The sequence below is a fragment of the Bidens hawaiensis genome, unplaced genomic scaffold (genome assembly GCF_021521415.1).
Source record: "Bidens hawaiensis isolate Kalapana, Puna unplaced genomic scaffold, B.hawaiensis_p1.1 tig00005179_1, whole genome shotgun sequence".
Lineage (NCBI taxonomy): Eukaryota > Viridiplantae > Streptophyta > Magnoliopsida > Asterales > Asteraceae > Bidens > Bidens hawaiensis.
In genome coordinates, this window is record NW_027491332.1 from 1,439,713 (window position 1) to 1,459,591 (window position 19,879).

The 19,879-nt window shown below is 40.0% G+C and overlaps 1 pseudogene; it reads left to right on the forward strand.

Annotated features, from left to right (window-relative positions):
• Positions 1 to 11,622: 11,622 nt before the first annotated feature.
• On the forward strand, positions 11,623 to 13,403 carry LOC143629216 (aspartic proteinase PCS1 pseudogene; annotated as a pseudogene).
• Positions 13,404 to 19,879: the final 6,476 nt, after the last annotated feature.

A 19,879-nucleotide genomic window follows, 5' to 3' on the forward strand; every position in this document is an offset into this window, starting at 1 on the left:
ATGGAAGACTGGCACACCTGGTGGCATCAATCAAGAAGGGAGGAAGAAACGACAACCGGTACCGAGGCAACGGACGAAAGCCCGTTGACATCAGCATCAACATGGTCCATGGTAAGATCAGAGGAAGAAAAAGGCGAACGCCAGAACCATGTGCGTGGAAGGAAGCTGAGGTGCGCTTCCCGCGAGTGCCAGGAGGACCCAGCAAAGAAGGCCCTATCGTCATCAAAAGCCAGCTGGGGCACTACATCACTTCCCGCACTCTTGCTGACAACGGCGCATCGTCAACAGTGATGTACAGGCAGTTCTTTGACAAGCTAGACGACGAAGACAAGGAACGCCTGGAAACGATCTGCGCCTCGATGGAAGGGTTTGATGGCAGCACAAACACCCCCCTGGGTATCCTATCTTTCCCCGTCACTCTTACGGATGGGAAACACTCTTGCACAGAAGATGTGGACTTTGTCGTGATGAGGAAGCCACACCATACATACGACATCCTCTTCGGGAGAGACGGGATGGCAAGGTTCAACGCCGTGGTATCCTCAGTCCACGGCATGATGGGATGGCCAACAGCTGAGGGTGTAGCGATGATCACCGGCATTCCCCAGAATTTGGTGAGCGATAACGGCACCAACTTTGCTGACAAGAAGCTACAGCAGTGGCTGAAAGAACTTCAAATTACCCACACCTTTACCTCAGTGGCACACCCGCAAGGTAATGGTGAGGTGGAAAGAGCAAATAAGAGCATCGTCGAAGGCATAAAGAAAAGACTCTTGGAACACAGATCCGGCTGGGTGGACGAGCTTCCGCACGTCCTTTGGGCAAACAGAACGCTGAAGAAGGCCAGTACGGGAGAAACCCCGTTCAGTCTCACTTATGGCACTGAAGCCATGGTCCCGGTCGAAATTGGTTTACCCTCACCAAGGGTCTTGATTCAGCCAGAAGACAATGATGCGGAAAGACGGTTGGACCTTATGCTAACCGAGGAACGCAGAGACTTAGCCGCAGTGCGTGAAGAGAACTACAAGCGACAAATGCAAAAGTACTACAACACGCGGGTAAAACTCTGCAACTTCAATGAAGGAGACTACATACTGCGTAACAACGAGGCTTCGAACCAAGAACGCCCAGGAAAGCTGGCCCCAGTCTGGGAAGGGCCATACATTATCAAAGAAGTCCTGGGAAAAGGCGCATACCGGCTCGAAAGGCTCGATGGCACTCCTATCCCAAGAACATGAATGGAGCTCAATTACGCAAATGTTATATGTAGATCAATTCCAAATTTGTAAAGAAAAGGCCTAGAGCCACTTCTAATGGAAATGATTCTCCTTTCACAGTGTGTTGATAGCCTTACTTTTATACTTATGAACTTCCCACACTGGTGCCGGTATTCACCGCATAAATGGGGGAAGAAGTAAGTCATTACGTGTGGAAGGCGGCAAAACCCGCATAAACACAACGCTAAAAATAAGGAAACCTACACGCAGGTCAGATGTAAGTAAAGTTTAGCCATCCTTGTAAGTGCAAGTGACGGTTTTACCCGCACAATCACGAACAAGGAAGCAAAACTTCAACCTATCATCTACCACGTTCAAAGGTTAACTTATTCTGAACACTTAGAAAATTTCAAAGGAAAAGATGAGGAAAACTTCCACGCAGGTCAGATATAAGTAAAGTTAAGCCATCCTACTAAGTGTAAGTGACGGTCATACCCGCACAATCATGAAAGAGGAAGCGAAACAAACTTATAATTTACCACGTTAAAAAGTTAACTTATCCAAGTACTAAAGAAATTACTAAGTTAGATCAAAACATGCGTAAAATAAACAAGGCAAAGAACAAACACAATCTTTATTTCATCAAATTCAAACATTACAAAGATAGCTATACAAAAGCAAAAATCTACGCTAATGGTGGAAAGGGATCTTCAGAATCAGGCTTCAGGACCACTTCCACTTGGACCCGCTCCATCAGTAGAGCGTGGTGGTTCAAGGAAGGCTTTAAGAATAGCTAGCCCATCATCAGCAGCAGCGACTTCGTTCACCTTCTCCACCACAGGATGCGGGAAGGCGGCATACTGGTTCACTGCTTGGTCGTAAATAGCTTCAGTATCCACATCGTACAAAGGGAAGTTGGAAGGCGGGATGCCTTTCTCAACGAACCCTAGACCAAGCAGGAAGCCGGCCTTTTCCCCATCCTCATGAGAAGCGTTGAGGGCTGCGCTCATAGCATCGTCATAAGACGTCTCTGAGAAGACCCGATGCACAACCTACAAAGAAAAAATACAAGTATCAGAACCTTTTCTATTTATAAAGAAAAGCGTGAAGACATGAAGCTAGACTTACCCGAGACAACGCTTCTCGAAGAAGCCATTCCTTGGCAACCAGAGCTTCTTGGAGGGCGGCTTGAGCTTGGGTACATGCGCGTTCGGCTTCACTTTTATTAAGGTTGGCAAGCAACACTTCCTTTGCAGCAGCCTCTTCGACGCCCTTTAGCTTCCGCTCAGTGTGGTCAAGCACGCCCCTCTGGTCCAGGATCTCTTGAAGCTTCTTCGCGTCCTCCATCGCCAAAGCATCATGAGCCTGCTGGAGAGCCTCTAATTTGGCTTTAAGCTCTTCATTCTCCACGCGTAGAGGCTCGGTAACAGCTTCAGCCTTGGTGGCCCTTTCAGTCGCGTTCCTAGCAGTCTCCTTAGCCAGCCGAAGCTGTTCATTAACAGCTTGGGCAGCCTTGGAGCGAGCCTCGAGACGGGCCTGAACCTCGACTTCAAGGGCCTTGAACGCCTTCTCCTTCTCCGCCGCCGCGGCGGAAAGCCTCCTATTCTCCTCCCGGACAGCCCGCGCATGAGCTACTTCCTGAAGGCGAGCTGCTTTTAACTTGTCGTTTTCACGACAAAGCAGCTCGACGCGCGGCTGCATCCGGGCCAGGAGAACCCGAAGCTCATTGCTTAGCCTACCCTCCTGGTAGCTAGCCATGGCTTCCCCCAACGCACCACTAGGAGCAGCGTGACGAGCCCACTCCACGCACTCCACAGGGGTGCGAAGGGTTGCTCCTCGGCGAATGTTCCATCGTGGAACATACACTTCATTGGAATCCGACACTGCAAAAAACATAAAGCAGTTAGGAAAAGATAAAGAAAAAATATATATAAATGGGCCAAAAGAACCCTACGCACCTGTAGGGTCAATTACAGGCCGATAGCCGCCGAACCCATCACCTGAACCCAACGGAAATCCATCCAAGAGGTCAGGCAGATGGGAAGGTGGCAGAGATTGGCGAGAAGCCCCATGCGTACCTGATGGATCGGCAGTCGTTGCCGATGGCGGGGGCATGGTAGCAGCCGCCGCGGAATCCGCAGCAAAAGTTACCGCCGGCTCGGTGAAAGATGCTGAAAAAATAGCACTCACAGCCGGCGGTGACGTCATCACAACTGAAACAGTCGGCTCAACGGAGTGAGCAACTGAACCAGTGGAAGCAGGCGCAGGCGCAGCCGCCTGGGTCGTCGCCTCAGGTAGGCTGACCGGGCCTACCGTCATTGGCGGGGAGGTACTCCTCTGCGCTCCACCCTGGAATGCGTCAACATCCACGCCTGCACAAAGAAAAGTGTTAAATGATATTAAGCTATGAAGATAAAAGCTAAAGGAAATTTGTACTTACGGGTTTTCTTGAGCCTGAAAGTACGGACGGGCGGGGATGAACCCGATGGAGACGGCCTCTTCACGCCGGTCACCGTTGTCATCCTGGGCTCTTCGGTGACAGTTGTCACAGCCTCCGGAATGGTGATCTTGTCACCACCGGGATTCCCCGCCACCTCTTCGCTCTCGGTCTCCGAGTCAGACCGAGGCGCTGGATCGGCTGTGGAGGCCACCTTCTCCTTCCCCTTCCCGCCGGCAGCCTTCTTCTTCCGCACCAACGGAGGACCATCTGCGGATTCCTCATCAGAACATACGATTAGAGGAATTCCAGCAGAGGTTTCAACATTGAGGGGTCGAGGGTCGAAGAGCGCCTTACCTGGCCGACGGGCGCTAAGGATCTCATGGCCTAGCGGATAGACCTCCACGAACCGATCCGCCGTTTGTTCTAGGATGGGCAACTCGTTCTCATCTAGAGCGCGAGTACCCATCCGTGCGGGACCGTCAGCCTCCCGCGGGTTCAGGAGCGACTGCAAGTCATTCCCCTCTGAAATAAACAGGAAAAAAGTTAGAAGAAATTCTAAATCAACAAAAAGAAAGAAAGCATACCGTAAGGAACATAGTTCGAACCGTATTCGAGGACGATTGGGATCTTATGCGCATCCGCAGCCTTCCACACCCGGCTCATCCCCAGCATCACCATCCCGGACTCCGCAAACCGGTAAACCGGAGATTGGACCCGAGATATCTTCGCAAACCATTCCGCCTCCTGGTAGTTGGAGGCGTGAAGGCTGGGAAGTGCTTGCCCATTCTTGAATTTCATGGCAATAGGGATGGCGCGAGCGGATATGAAGAAGAACTCCCGCTTCCACGAGCGAAGACTGCGCTCGGTCGCGCAGATCTTTAAACCCTTGATTCGGGTTGTCAGGGTATACCACCCCTGGATGCACCTCCAAGTGTAGAAGGTCATCAGACGGTCAACATAGGGCTCAACGCCCAAAATCCGGCACACCCACTCGAAGTGGCGAATCTTGGCGATCGCCATGGGGTGCAACTCGGTCAAATGAACACCATGCCTCTCAAGGACACGGTAAACAAACTTTGTCAATGGGAACCTAAGATTCCCATAGACAAAGAATGCAGCATATACCCCGATCTTGCCTCTGGGGGCATCGTACACCGTCTGGTGGGGTTCAGGAAACTCAGGCTCGAGAGACTCGAGCATGAACTTCCTGACGACGTACCGATACAGATCGCCAGGCAGAGCACACTGGCACTCGCCAGCAGTACTCTTGTCATCGACTGCAGATTCGAGATCACGAGACATCTTGTAAAAGAAGAAGAAAACGATTTCGGGAGAATGCTTGCCTGAAAAGGTGAGTATTCGCCGGAAATCGCAAAGAAGATGAAGAGAAGAGTGAAAGTATGGATTACAAAGAACCCTCTCCCCCTTTATATAGTAATCGCAATTAATGCGATGAAATTAATGCGGAAGAGAGAGAAAACGAAGGTGCAATGAAACTATGACACGTGGCAAAAAGCAAGCTGGCAACAGCTGTTGACAGGACGCATACCATTAATTTCGCGGCCACGCGCCCGAAAAATCGCGCCCACGCGCCTGAAAAAGCGTCTGGAATGACCATGTACTGTCACGTCACCATAACTTCCTGCACGTCCTGACACAGTCAGAAGAAACCGTCGCACGACGTGTCAGAGGTTTGGACTGTTCTTATCCTTCCACCAACTCTTCGAATTTCAAAATTCAAAATTCAAAAAGATTCAAAAGTAAGCGGGAAAATACCCCTTACCTTGGCAACCAAGTAACTGTAAGACAAGTGCGGGTACAGTGTTAAGGCAAAACCCTTCACATACTTAGCACCTGCAAGGAATTGAAGCCAAGAATTCCTCGGTAACCAAGTAACCATAAGACAAGTGCGGGTACAGTGTTAAGGCAAAACCCTTCACATACTTAGCACCCGCAGGGAATTGACGCCAGGAATACCTTGGAAGTAAAGTAACCGTAAGACAAGTGCGGGTACAGTGTCAAGGCAAAACAATTCACATACTTAGCACTCTGCAGGGAATTGAAACCAAGAAGGATCTTCTGGGCCATGCTGGCGGGAACGGGAATAACATCCCCGCATGACGGGAACGTCGAGAACTATATTGTTCGAAACTCCGTGATGGGATTGGTGGTTTTAGCATAATTGATCAGTATGTTGAAAACTACCAAAACCCCACGGAGAATCCACACAAGTGGGACTCAACGCTCCTGACGTACGAGGAGGTTACAAACCTACCCGCTTCACACTCAAAGATCAAGCAGAAAAGTCGGGAATTTCTGCGTGACATCAGGAAAACCGCGGGAAGAATCACCACGGAAAACCGAAAAACTAAACCCTTTTCAAAAACTCCTTGCTAAGTCCAAAAGTTCACCTCACTTATTAATAATTCATGAGAAGAACATTGGACTGGGGGGACTTGAAGAGGTAGGTCCCAGCAGAGCCCAGTTGGACCCGCAAGACTCACCTTGAATAGGGACGTCTGCGCAATAACCAACTGCTCAAACATTATTTGAGTAATCAACTGATGGATGCCCATCTATGAAATCTTTCACCCGAGCAACAAAACTCTTATCAACTCTTGGTATGCACGGTGGGCAATATTTATTGACATGATGATTTTATGACACCTTATACAAATACCTTATTGCTTTGCTACGTATTGCTCAAGAGAGATAATGAGCCATAAGCAATAATACCTCAATCAAAATTGTTGTCGACAAAAGGAGAACTCTATGGTAAAAGAAAAAATGAAAGTTAGTTGTATTCCCAAGATGAGCAACAAAATGTTCTCTCTAAAGTGTCATTTTCTACTTTCTGGATGGTTTAACTTTAAAGAAAGCATCCATGATGCTCAACGTATCCTCAACACAAGATTCATAAGAAGAGTCAAATTATTGTAAAATACAAAAACAAACAACATGAGGTGAATAATATATTAAACTTGTCGTAATAGTCAACAGAATGAATGCTTTCATAACAAAAGATAACGAACTAAAGAGAAAACAAATAAAAAGAAAAGGATTTCCAAATTTATAATTTTAAATAAAAAGGCAAAAGAAAAACAAAACAAAATTCAAAATTCCCTAAAACAAGGAGAAATTATTAAAATTGATTAATATAAAATATTAAGTTTTAAGAAAAATATAATTATAAAACCATAATTAAAATTGGTTTCGCTAATATAAACTAAAATAAGTAAAGACGACTGTTACACTATTAAACAACAATATATACAGGTTCATATTGACCATATGCCACACCTTATATACATACCATCCGTCATCTAAAAGATTCATATAGGGTTATACGAGTTTTATAGGCTTAGCTTTTTTTTGTCATGCATCGTTAACCATTAAATATGCAAGTAGTGCAGATGTATTCGAGTCATATAAACCTATGAAAGTCGCATGTGCCTATATGAGGCGTTCTAGACTTCTAGGGCTATACAAGGCATGTAGTTCATCACTGAAGAACTATATGAGTCATATGGCGCTACACGAGGCGTATACTTTATCCACGAAAAACTATATGAGGCGTATCGACAGGCCAAACTGTAGCACTGACATTTTCGTGCCATTGTCGTGCACACGATCTCATACGAGTCATATAGGTCCTGACAAGCTGGTGTATACAAGAAGGCGATGGTGTCCAATTACCACATTCCTATAGTTGTACAATACTTGAAATATGCAACTACTGAGATGATTCACAATAGCTTCCAAACACCAAAACAAGCAATCAAAAAGGCAATAATCCTCAAAATCCAACTAGGAAATGACGAATAAGCACATAACATCAAGAACAATCACCAAGAAGTTAAAAGGAGCTTGGAGGCGAGTTTGTATGCTTGAATGAAGTCCCTGAATGATCTTGAGCCAAATAATGAGTAAAACAAGGTAGTGGATATTAGCGCGCGCACGTGCGCGCGAAGAGAGAGAGAGAGACGTATAACGCAAGGTGGAAAAAGTGGTAAGTTTGAACAAATTGTCTAAATGATTGTGCGAAACTTACACAATTTATATAATTAGCTCTTCCAATATAAATTTTTACAAAAAATATGATTAAACAATTGAAATTAACCTAATAAACGTATAAATATATAGAGTAATCAATATTACTTTATTGTTTTAAACTAGAGTAATTATACTACAAAATATGAAGTATGATATAATTACAATAGTTCAGTTACTTTAATTGTTCGTATGTTTTCTTACTTTAAAAGGTATTTGCATACGAATTTTAATTCAAAAAGTATTCACGTTGAATAAGGAAAGAACGTCATATAACTATATAAGACTAGTTTGATCATCCCGTGTTACGGGAGTTTATTTAAAGTTTTGTTTTTAGTCGTTTTGCTATTTTATGATGATTTATTTTATTTTTATAACATAGTTTTGTTTTAATTTAATACATATATATTAATTTGTTATTATATTTTTTAACGTTTGAGTTTTTTTAATTCAGATGTGTAGGTTTTTTAAATTTTTAACGAACAAACATAAACGAACACGAGCATGTTGATTTTTTTAAATGAACAAACATGAACACAAATATTTGTCTAATGAAAGAGGGGACACTGATGTAATTGACGATTGTGAGTAGTATCAGAAGTTAACCGGCGATAGAGATAATATACCAGCAACGGAGAACATGTAAAGCAAATAACATTAAATTAGGGTTTTTTGATGAAATCGTTTATCAATAAATGAGATCTTATAACCCATTTGAGGGCTATTAGGGTTTGGTAAGACCCATAGCCCATGGAAATTATTCTTTGATTATTAAGGGGTTATTTCACAAATAAATGAGATGTTATAACCCGTTTAAAGGTTATCCTGGTTTGGTGAGACCCATGACCATTATTATTTGATTATGAAAGAGTTTCACAAATAAATGAGATGTTATAACCCATTTAAAGATTATCCGGGTTTGGTGAGACTCATACCCGCGAATTCAGGTCAAATGTATGAGAATCATTCATTTAAAAATCAAGCAATCTGGTGGCTCTAGAGAATGGGGGGAACAACATGAGAGCTATATTTAAGATTTTATGGTAGACAATTATATAGATAAGTATATTAGATTGAATATTATACCAAATAAGTCTAAATCCTTGGTATTCAAATAAAATTTATGGTCATCTAAAACGTACTCACAAGCCACAAGTGGCATGTAAATACTTATTTGTTGAAAATAAAAAATATATCACACATGAAAACTTATTCTTTAAACTATTATTACTTTTATCAGTTTTATATGTAAGCTATTTAATTAGAGTTCTAGTCTAACCTTTTTCTTTAAAGTACCATTTCTTTTTTTCATTTTGAACGGTCTTCGGAAATTGGATGGGGATGTAAACCGGCTTTAATAAATAAATAATAATTTTAAAGAGTTATTTTCTTTCTTTCTTTTTTGAAAGGTCAATATTATTAAAAAAAATGAAGAGAGACAACTTAAAAGAGTATTATGCTAAAATAATAGGAGTAATAACGAAAACAATCAATGAATTTGCAATCAGGGTTTTCCTAGGTTATGTTATAGAATAACTACCACTATTGCATTAAAATAATAATTGAACTATTTAAAAGAAAATAAAAAATTAAAAAATAACTTGTGATTAGTTCTTAGCGGGGTAGACCCGCCATAAAGTTTGTGTTGGCGTTGTTATGCACAAGGTGCTTGGCCTCCGTAACGCCTAGAATGCTTGAGAGGATGCGGTGTTCATGACGCAATTATGTCCATATGACATGGACTAACGCCTTCACAACACAACGTTATGGTAATTTGTAAACATCCTTTCTTTATAATTTAGACTTTAGTTGGTAAAATAATAAAATTAAATATATAGACAACCTGTAAAATAATCTTAGTCCAAAATGTTATTTTCAGTTTACAGCTTTGAAACAATAAAATATTTGTTTCCTAGAGAAGAAAGGTCTTCTAGAAAATATCCATTTCATTTGTCCCTTTCAATATCGGTTCATACACAGTTCAATTTTATTTTGTACCATAATTCCCGAAATTAGGTTTCATCATAAGTAGCTAAAACAAAATCCATTATATAATCAAATACCAAAATACTCTAACTTCTACGTCACTTATCCAGTTCGTAACTTCTAAGATTGCCTTTTTCAAATAAACATTAAATTGCATTTATTTGTTCAATTATTGTTGAAACAATTATAAAGAAAACAACAAATGCTAAAACTATCTTACAATACTAATAAACAAAAATAATGATGCCTAAGTGTCTTAACCACATTCATTCCTAGATTAAAATTCTATACTAATCTTCTAATCTTTCTTCTCCTTAATCCATGCTATACATGGGTCATTGGTGAAAAAGGTTTGACCCATGAGTTATATCTCAAGATATAATGCATACATTAATGACTATTTACAATAATATAAAACCTAAAACATAATTTTGCTCAATGTATACATTTCTTTTTATTAAAGATGTCAACACATGTTTTAACAATAAAGACTCATGAATTCAATTTGAATTATGCGAGACTTCTCACTTTATATATATATAAATTTTTAATTATGCTATTTAATTTAAATTTTCAATTAATGCGATTATTAATTTTGTATCTTTAATTTAAAATTATAAACATAGTCATTCTAAAATAAACTTTTAAGCATTGAAACAACGATCAGTTATACCTAAAGAAATTTGGAGTCCTGTAATTTAGATTTTTTGTAAAAAGTTATAAAACCGAATTCTTTGTTTTTTGGAAATAGTAAAAATTCGTTTTTTTATTTCATAAACATTTATTACATAATCAATTTCAACAAAACAAATCTTATGTTACTCTACTAATAAAACAAAATGTTCATGCTTAGGTGTCAAGTCTACATTCACTCATAGCCTAATTTTTCATCATAGTTCATAATATCTCATCTTATTCATCCTAACTATCCATTAGTCAAAACCATTTCAATTGGGTTATAGAATCATTAGATGGATTTTATTAACCATTTAAAGGTGTATAAATGCCACGTTTATAGTCACCATTCAAGAATAATTGATGCTAAATATAATCAATTATTAGGTTGATGGTGGCTTTTCAACATTGCATAAAGTATATATTTAGATGTGCATATATATAATCTGATGACATTATACTATAGATTATTGTTTATATGCACGTTGATCATCATCTTTAAACATTGTTACACGAAAAATTACATTAAGTTCATGTTATCCACCATGTATAGTACAAAACATGAAGAAGATACATTTTATAAGTCGTGAAACATGAAAAATTTATAATTCATAAATTGTTTACTTTGTCTAATACATTAATTTACATGGTAAATGAGACCTTAAAATGATGTTTACAAATTTGAAAATACTTCTTTGTATATGTTGCGCTTAATGTGAAGACACCTTTTAGACATGCAATCCTATTACCAAATTGTGTTTGTCGCATTTCAGACTAGAATTGTATCACATGTTTCGTTCTGATCTGACATAAGACAATCATCGAATACGTATGGATCATTTTTTTTAAATGGTGACTTTGGTTCATTTCAAAACAACTTTAATAAAAACTAATATAGCCTCAAAGGCCTGTATAGACACTTGCATTTATAGCAACTTGGTTTATCATCATCACTAAATATTTTAGATTTATTATATGGTATGTTAAGCTACACGCAATTTCAATCATGAAAAGTATTTTAAGAATCACAATTAAAATATCATACATGATTTTTTAATTTATTTTTACCTTTCATTTTGTTTATTTTTTAAAATAACAGAACTTATTTATTTTTATCATTTAATAAATCCCGTGTAATACACGGGTTCAAAAGCTAGTAATACATAGAACAATTACATAACCAGTAACCATCATACTAAAACATGCTCTAAATATCTTACAGATCTTTATATAATCACTCATTGGTTACACACGATAATTTCGCTAATATTTCCCGTATATGTGTGAGCATATATATTAACATACATTATACACCTCTTGTATGCAATTTCAAATTCAAATTAAGAGTGACCATAAAAACAACTCCAAAAACAAGAAAAACCTCTACTATGTGCCTTTTTTGGTAGGTCCTCCACAACCCACACAAATCCTTAAATCGACACACACCTCGTACAAAATATGGTGTCCTATTTAACCACCCACAGTATAACACAAAACATAGCCAGCAATGCATACACACACTCACTGTGTTTCTCTGTGAGAGAGAAAAAACAACACCAAAAAACAATTAATAATAATAATAATATAAAAAAAATAAAAACCCAATCTTTGTCTATTTCATATTTATACATAAACCCACAAACCACCCCTTACACAAACCCTGTAACATGACTACTACTATTCATCATCATCTTCTTCTTTGTAAATTGTTCTTCATATTTTCTTTATTCTTTTTACAAACAAGATCTTCAATTTTGCCCCTAAAGATTCAATCAATTACATATTTGCCACTCACAAACCCTCCAAAGAAGCTTTCATTTCACCACAATGTTTCCTTAACAATCACCCTCACCGTCGGCTCACCGGCCCAGCCGGTCACCATGGTATTAGACACCGGCTCAGAGCTCTCATGGCTCCACTGCAAAAAAACACCAACCACTCCATCATCGTACGACCCGTTACATTCTACCTCGTACACACCTGTCCCGTGTTCCTCGTCCATTTGCACGACACAAACACGTGACTTCACCGTACCACCTTCTTGTGACAATAATAATTTATGTCACGCCACGCTTTCCTACGCCGACGCGAGTTCCGTAGAAGGAAACCTCGCGTCGGAGACGTTTCGGTTCGCGGATGAGTACGCGAACCGAAATGTGACGTTCGGGTGCATGGACACCGGTTCGAGTTCGAACCAAAATGAGGACTTATTATCCACCGGGTTAATTGGAATGAACCGGGGCTCCTTATCGTTTATTAATCAAATGGGTTACCCGAAATTTTCGTATTGTATTGCGGGTCAGGACTATACGGGCGTGTTAATGTTAGGAGATAATAATAATAATTATAATAATTTAACACGCCCGTTAAATTACACGGCATTGGTTAAAATATCAACGCCGTTACCTTATTACGACCGGGTCGCGTACACGGTCCAGCTCGAGGGAATAAAGGTGTCGGGTACGGTTTTACCGTTACCTAAAACCGTATATGAACCGGACCATACTGGTGCGGGTCAAACAATGATTGACTCGGGTACCCAGTTTACTTTCCTTCTCGGGCCGGTTTATACCGCTTTGAGAAACGAGTTTTTGAACCAAACCAGGAACATGTTACGGGTATATGAGGATCCGGATTTTGTGTATCAGGGTGTGATGGATCTTTGTTACCGGGTTGAAAAAAGTCGGGTCGGGTTACCCGTGTTACCGAGTGTGAGTATGATGTTTCGGGGGGCGGAGTTTGTGGTTTCGGGTGCGAAACTGTTGGTTAAAGTTGCGGGTTTGGTGACGGGGAGCGATGACGTGTATTGCTTAACGTTTGGGAATTCGGATTTGTTAGGGATTGAAGCGTATGTGATCGGACATCACCATCAACAAGATATGTGGATGGAGTATGATCTTGTGAATAATCGGGTCGGGTTTGCTGAGGTTAGGTGTGATTCTGCTAGCCAAAAGCTTGGAATTGACTTATAATTTGTTACTTTGTTTGTTTGTTTTATAAACTTCATAAAACGTGACATGACCGGACTTATAAAGTTTAGAGAAGTACTCCGTATATGTTTTGTATTTAGAGTTGAATATTATGGAATCAATACTATTCTTTCATTTGGTATGACGTATGACTTTTATTTCCATCAGTTTTTTTTTTTGTCTGTGTGTAACACATGTTATAAAGACATCATTCTCTGATTCTCATATAACTCACATGTAAATAGTAGATAGTAGCTGTAGCCACTATTAGCAAACACATACATATAGTCCCACCTAAAGAATTATTTTATAAAAATCTCATTTAAGCTTCTCATAGATGATAGATGACCATTGTTTATGGACCGTTGGCTTAAAACCTGTTGTTTTATTTATATTTTTGTAACGTCTCGCTAGTTGTTTTTAATTTTGAAGCAGCTATTAAAAAGAGTAATGATATTAGGAACTCATAAACGTTGTACATGTGTTTGATTTGTTCGATCTTTTCTAGTTTTCTCAATGTGGTATTGATTTTGCATTCAACAAATAATCCTTAAAACCAAGTTCATTAAGACTCCCCTACAACTAGAAATAGAATAACTCAGTATCGTACATAGTCATGTTTTGATCAAACACCATCTACCAATCTTCGACAACTCAAACACACGAGTTACTTTCCAAACACCACCGTCTTAACACATAATGCAATTAATAAGACAAAAAAATCAACCTCGTAAAGTCATTTGTGACAAGTGACGACTAAATTACAATGGTCGGGAACATTTTCACTTACTAGGACAATGGGATTCCATTCAATATGCATCAACCAATGCATTAAACACTAGGGTGTGTACCAACTACCAACCACCATCTTAGTCCTTGAAACACATGAAATAAAAGAGCCACTTGAGTCAGTTGGTTCAAATATCAAATCGAAACGGGTACTTGAAGCGTGTACTAAAAATTGGTGACTCTGATAATTGATGGAAACGTGCCTTCCCATAACATAAGCATGCCAACTATGGAGTCACATTATCTTATTCTCGTTTGTGGCCTATTCTTGATACGGCATGTCTAGAGTTAAACGCTACAAGTGCACACTTTGGGGGCAATAACAAGCCAAAATAACGGCTGGGACGTATCACCAAACGCCTCACCCTCTTCTCTTAAAGAATACTATCTTCTCAATGTCAATGCTTTCTCATCTACCTTGGTCGTCGCATATGGACTATCTATACACACGTCTTGAGAGTTGAGACTAGAGGTGGCAATGTGAGTGGGTTGGGTTGGATTTGGGTGATGGGTCACGCTGGGTATGGGTCATGATAGATTTTTAAAATAGAGGGTTAGGATGGATATGAATCAAAATAGGTAAAGCTAACCCATCTTGATCAAGTGAAGGTTGACATACAAAGGGTTTTTAAAAACCCCTCAAAAAAATATTCAAAAAAAATAATAACTCAAAATATAAATAAAAAACGCAAAATATAAAATAATTAAAATGTTTCCCCGGTCATCATCGTTCATAAAAAAAACCGTTTTGTACCGGTTCATGTTCGAGTTTTTCGGGGTTTTTTTTCGGTTCGGTTTTGTTTTTTTTTTATTTTTTCATTTCGGTCGGTTTCGGTATCTGCTCGGTTTCAATGATTTCGGTTACAGTGTTGTTTTGTTTTAGTCAGTTTTTTCGGTTTCATTTCGTTTTTTTTGTTTCGTTTCGATTCATCTTGTTTTATTTTGGTCGGCTACATTTCAGTTTTTTTTGTTTCGTTTTTGTAAGCTTTTTTTATTATATTTCGCTTTTTTTGTTTCGTTTTAGTCAGTTTTTCGGTGTCATATCGGTATTTTATGTATCGTTTTGTTCGTTTTTATATTTCGGTTCAGTTTCGTTTCAGTTTTTTTGTTTCGTTTTGGTCGATTCGGTGTTTTTGATTCGTTTTGGTTCAGTTTTTAAATTGCATTTACTTTTCTTATGTTTTATTTTGGTCAGTTTTTTAGTTTTTTTGTTTCGTTTCGGTCATTTTTCTATTTCGGTTCAGTTTGGTTTCGGTTTTTTTGTTTCGTTTTGGTTGGTTCAGTGTTTTTGTTTTGTTTTGGTTAGCTTTTCATTTGCATTTCGTTTTTTTTTGTTTCGTTTTGGTCAACTTTTCGGTTTCATATCGGTTTTTTTGTTTCGTTTTGGTTGTTTTTCTATTTCGATTCAGTTTTGTTTTGGTTTGGTCGATTCGGTGTTTTTGTTTAGTTTTGGTTGGCTTTTCGGTTGCATTTCTCTTTTTTGTTTCGTTTTAGTCAGTTTTTCGGTTTCATTTCGTTTTTTTTTGTTTTGTTTTGGTCGTTTTTCTATTTCGGTTTAGTTTTATTTTTGTATCTTTGTTTCGTTTTATTCGGTTCGGGGTTTTTGTTTCGTTTTGATCGTTTATTGTGTTTCAGATGAGTTTTGTTTGCACGTGATAGTTTGGGTATTTTGAATTAGATAAATTTTGGATAACTTGGATATTTTGTTTTGACCCATTTTAACCTATAAATGAAACTCCCTTGTATATTTCCAATTCATCCTGACCCACTTGAAGAATTTTTATGATCCATCCTAACCCATATTACTTTTAAAGTTTATCCATCTTGACCCAAAACAATTCATTTGGGTTGGGTTTGCCACCCTTAGTTGAGACACTATGATGGCATTTCCTTTCTTAGGTGATGCTATAAACCACTCTTGGCAACAAAGTAAAAAACGACACATACTTTCCATACACGGTCTCAATCAACTAAAGGTGAATACGGAAGTATATATGCCTTTTGAGTGGATTAAAATGAGGAATCACTAACTATTTAAAAATCATTTTATTCACTATGTTGAATCATTTCAACTATAATCTTTTTAGTGAACACATGAATCCACACTATGAAATATAGGTACTTCCCTATATAGACAACGGTTTTGTAATTGTTTATAAATATTTAGTGGTTCTATTTGTTAATCTAACGCTGGTTAATTTTTATTTGGTTTGAGACTTAAACCCAATACCTTCCAAACCCAAGGTGTTTATTGTTAAGAGACTTTACCTTTGCGTATTTAGTGAAAAGAACAAAAAGCATATTTATGAATTTCAACAAGATTTAAGATTCATATATATATATATATATATATAGATAAAATAGTTATAATAATATGTGAAGTGGAAATGAATTAATGTATTATTATATTATATAAATTCGTAAGTGTTCATGTGTCAACATATTTTATAAAGAATTAACTTTTATCGGAAATTCTGAACTAGAAGATGGAAAGGAGGTTGTTGGTTTGGTTGAGGTGGGTGCGTCAAGTGAGGGTTTAAGCCAGTTGTTTGGTAACATGAGGGACCCAACTTACATAATTTCTTATTTTTTCTTGACCAAATCTGATTTACTAAAATATTGTTGTAAGCCTGTTTCATATGTCATCCGATTGTTCAGTAAACTTAATTATTCAAAAGTATAAAATTTGTTTATTACATAAGCTACAGCTAAAGTCAAGTTAATTACTTCCACGGAAGTCAATTTATTTTTCTTGTTAACAAATACGTAATTAGTTGAACCTAAACTACATGTAAAATAGTAAATAACATCTTTGATTTAACACTAAAAGTATACGAAGAACCATTTTAATACTTATGTATATAGTTAAGTTTATGCCGTTCCAAAAAAAGTACAGTTAAATTTATAGTATTAACTAAGCAAATAATAATAGAGTGTTATGAGTGTTTAGTCAACCCATATTATTTCAACCCTCATAACTACTCATTTTCTAATTTTCTACATAGCACTTGAAGAAACGTGGATCTACTCACTGGTAGCAGATCTACTTTCTTCGGGTGTGATTATACTATTTCACCGATGGTTCTTCTGGATCAGTGTTCTTCCACCTACAAAATGAACAGCGCCGTTACTTACCCCTCAGAAAGGGACAGAGGGGTCCTCTTTGGGGTAACCCTCCGGCGTGAGAATAAGTATGGGTAGGAGAAGATAATAATGTGAGAGTAAGGGAATTGGGAGAGTATTGCTTAATAGCTGAATACTGTATGTTACTCTGTATGATTATTCTGATTGTCTCTCTGTGTATGAGAAAGTAACTGACTAGGGCTGCCTGTCAGTGAATGTAATTGAATATGCTTCAATGTGAATCAATGTCTGTAACTGTCAATGATTGAGTATGAATGTCCCCCATCAAAGTGGAGTTGATGCTGTATTTATAGTGCTAGGGTTTCCACTGATTAGGCTCAACCTCGTTGGCCTCCTCCAATCGCACTGCGCCACGTGTCCTCTGGGACACCTGGCGCTTTCTCGTTGGCTGTAATCACGTGGTAGCACATGTATCATGCTGAGTTGTCGACCTTTCATTTGGCAGCTGTCAACATCAGCATATTCTTACTCCTTAAAAAGATGCCTTCTGGAAGGTTGTCTGACGTGCACAATCAAGGTTGCCCTAATCCTGATTTGGATAAGGACGAGGTCGATTATGTGCATGTGTGATATGCGCCCATCCTGAGGATGCGCGAGGTCTTCTCTTTATTCTCACGCGCAGATATTTCATGCGCAGATGTGATATGCGCCGCGCGCTGGTGCGCCGCGCACATATGTGATGCGCGAGCATATGTGTGCCTGGGCAGATGTGATATGCACGAGCATGTGATATGCGCCGCGCGCATATGTGATGCACGAGCATATGTGTGCCTGGGCATATGATGCCTGAGCATGTTTTGTATGCGCCATGCGCATAGGTTTTGGCTTTGTGCCTTCATAATGTGTTTATCTTGTGGGTTGACCCGCCTTGCTCGGTGTTGAGGCGGGTACATACCTCTTCAAGCCCCCCCAGTCTAATGTGTGTCTTATCTCGCGCGAGCGCGGTAAGATAGATATTAGACTTACTGATTTGGTCTTTTAATGGGGTTTTGTCGTTTTCTTGGTTGTTTCCATCGTTGCGCGAAGTTCTATCCATTTGGTTGAAAACGAATCGTCCATGTACGTGACGGTTGCTGACGTGGGTCAGTGATGGAGACGTGTCAGACATTTCGTGTGCTCGAGGTGCTACAGTTGCCTTTCGTGTCCCCTCACAAGCTGTCAGGGACACGTGTCGCGCTCGTGTTGGCCAAGACCTGCGAGTGGGGGCGCGTGAACTCTGGCACCCGCCGTATTTTTCTTTTCGTGTCCTCTCACACAGTTGTCAGGGGCACGTGTCGCGCTCGCGTTGGCTTATACCTGCGAGTGGGGGCGCGTGAAGTCCGTTCAGCACCCAAATTTCTCTCTCCTCGGCCTATAAAAGCCAGCCCTTGGAGTTCTTTATCCTTCATCTTCTTGTTTTCTCTTCTGAGTGTTTCTTTCTTTGTCCTCTGAAATATCTGTTCTTCAGAAGTTTCCGTTGTTAGATTGTTCAGTTGTATGTCTGATAGCTCGGACTCCTCGAACCTGTCGATCACCTCAATCGTCTCCCGAAAACGCCGCGTTAAATCCGTAGTGATGTCGACGTTGAAGAAGAAAGGCAAGGGGAAGAAGGTTGCTGAGGGCTCATCGGAGGAGGTAAGGATGACCAAGGTGGTGAGGAGGTGGAATGAAATCCCCTGCAAATTGAGGCAGGCTGATCTTGACAGCCTTATCGCCTCTCAGGGCTTTCCCACCCTGTTTGGCTGCATGTTGCCTGAGGCCGGGCAATCGGCGGCGGACCCGCCTGCCGGTTATATATCCTTATATAGCCATTTTTTCACCCACTGCAACCTTCGTCTCCCGATGACAAGGTTTGTGGGTGCACTGCTGCAGTTCTATGGGATTCATATATCCCAAGTTCATCCTTTTGGACTTGTGCGCATGACTCACTTTGAGTTCATGTGCAAATCCCAGCGCGAGGAGCCTACCCCTCGGCGCTTTCAGTATTTTTATAAGGCCAAGATCCAAGACAATTGGTTCTCTTTTATTCCTCGCAGTCAGAAGGTGAAGTGCTCCACTGTTTCATTCAAGAGCCTTCATGACTGGTCTGAGAGGTTCTTCTACATTAGGGCTGGTGTGATACCCATCCGTATGACCATGCGCTCCATCTCTTCTGCGCCTGCGAATGTGGGTGTCCTCAAGAACCCAACTGGCGCCTGGGTTAAGAAGCTGTCCACTGAACCATCCCCCGCCAAGAGCATTCGTGAGGAGGCGCTGGTGGGGGTTGGTATGAGCAAGAGGTGGGCGGACAGCTCGCTTGAGCCCGTTATCCAAGTCGACGGGTTGTGTAAGTTTATTTCATTGCTTTATTTCTTTTTCTGCGCGAACATAATTCTTTTGCTGATATCACTTGACTTGTTTTTGCGCAGTCACCAAGGATTATATCCACGCCGCTTATGATGATCAAGTGGAGGGTGGCTCCGTCGCGCTTGGCGCTGGGGAGGTTGGTTTCCCAGATCGCTTCGATGACATGTTCATCCCAGTGGATCTGGAATTTGACTTTGATGGCGACGCGCCTGGTAAGCCTTCGCACTTATGCTCATTCCTTTAGAATACCAAAGTTTATTAACAGTTCTGTTGTTTGTTTTTGC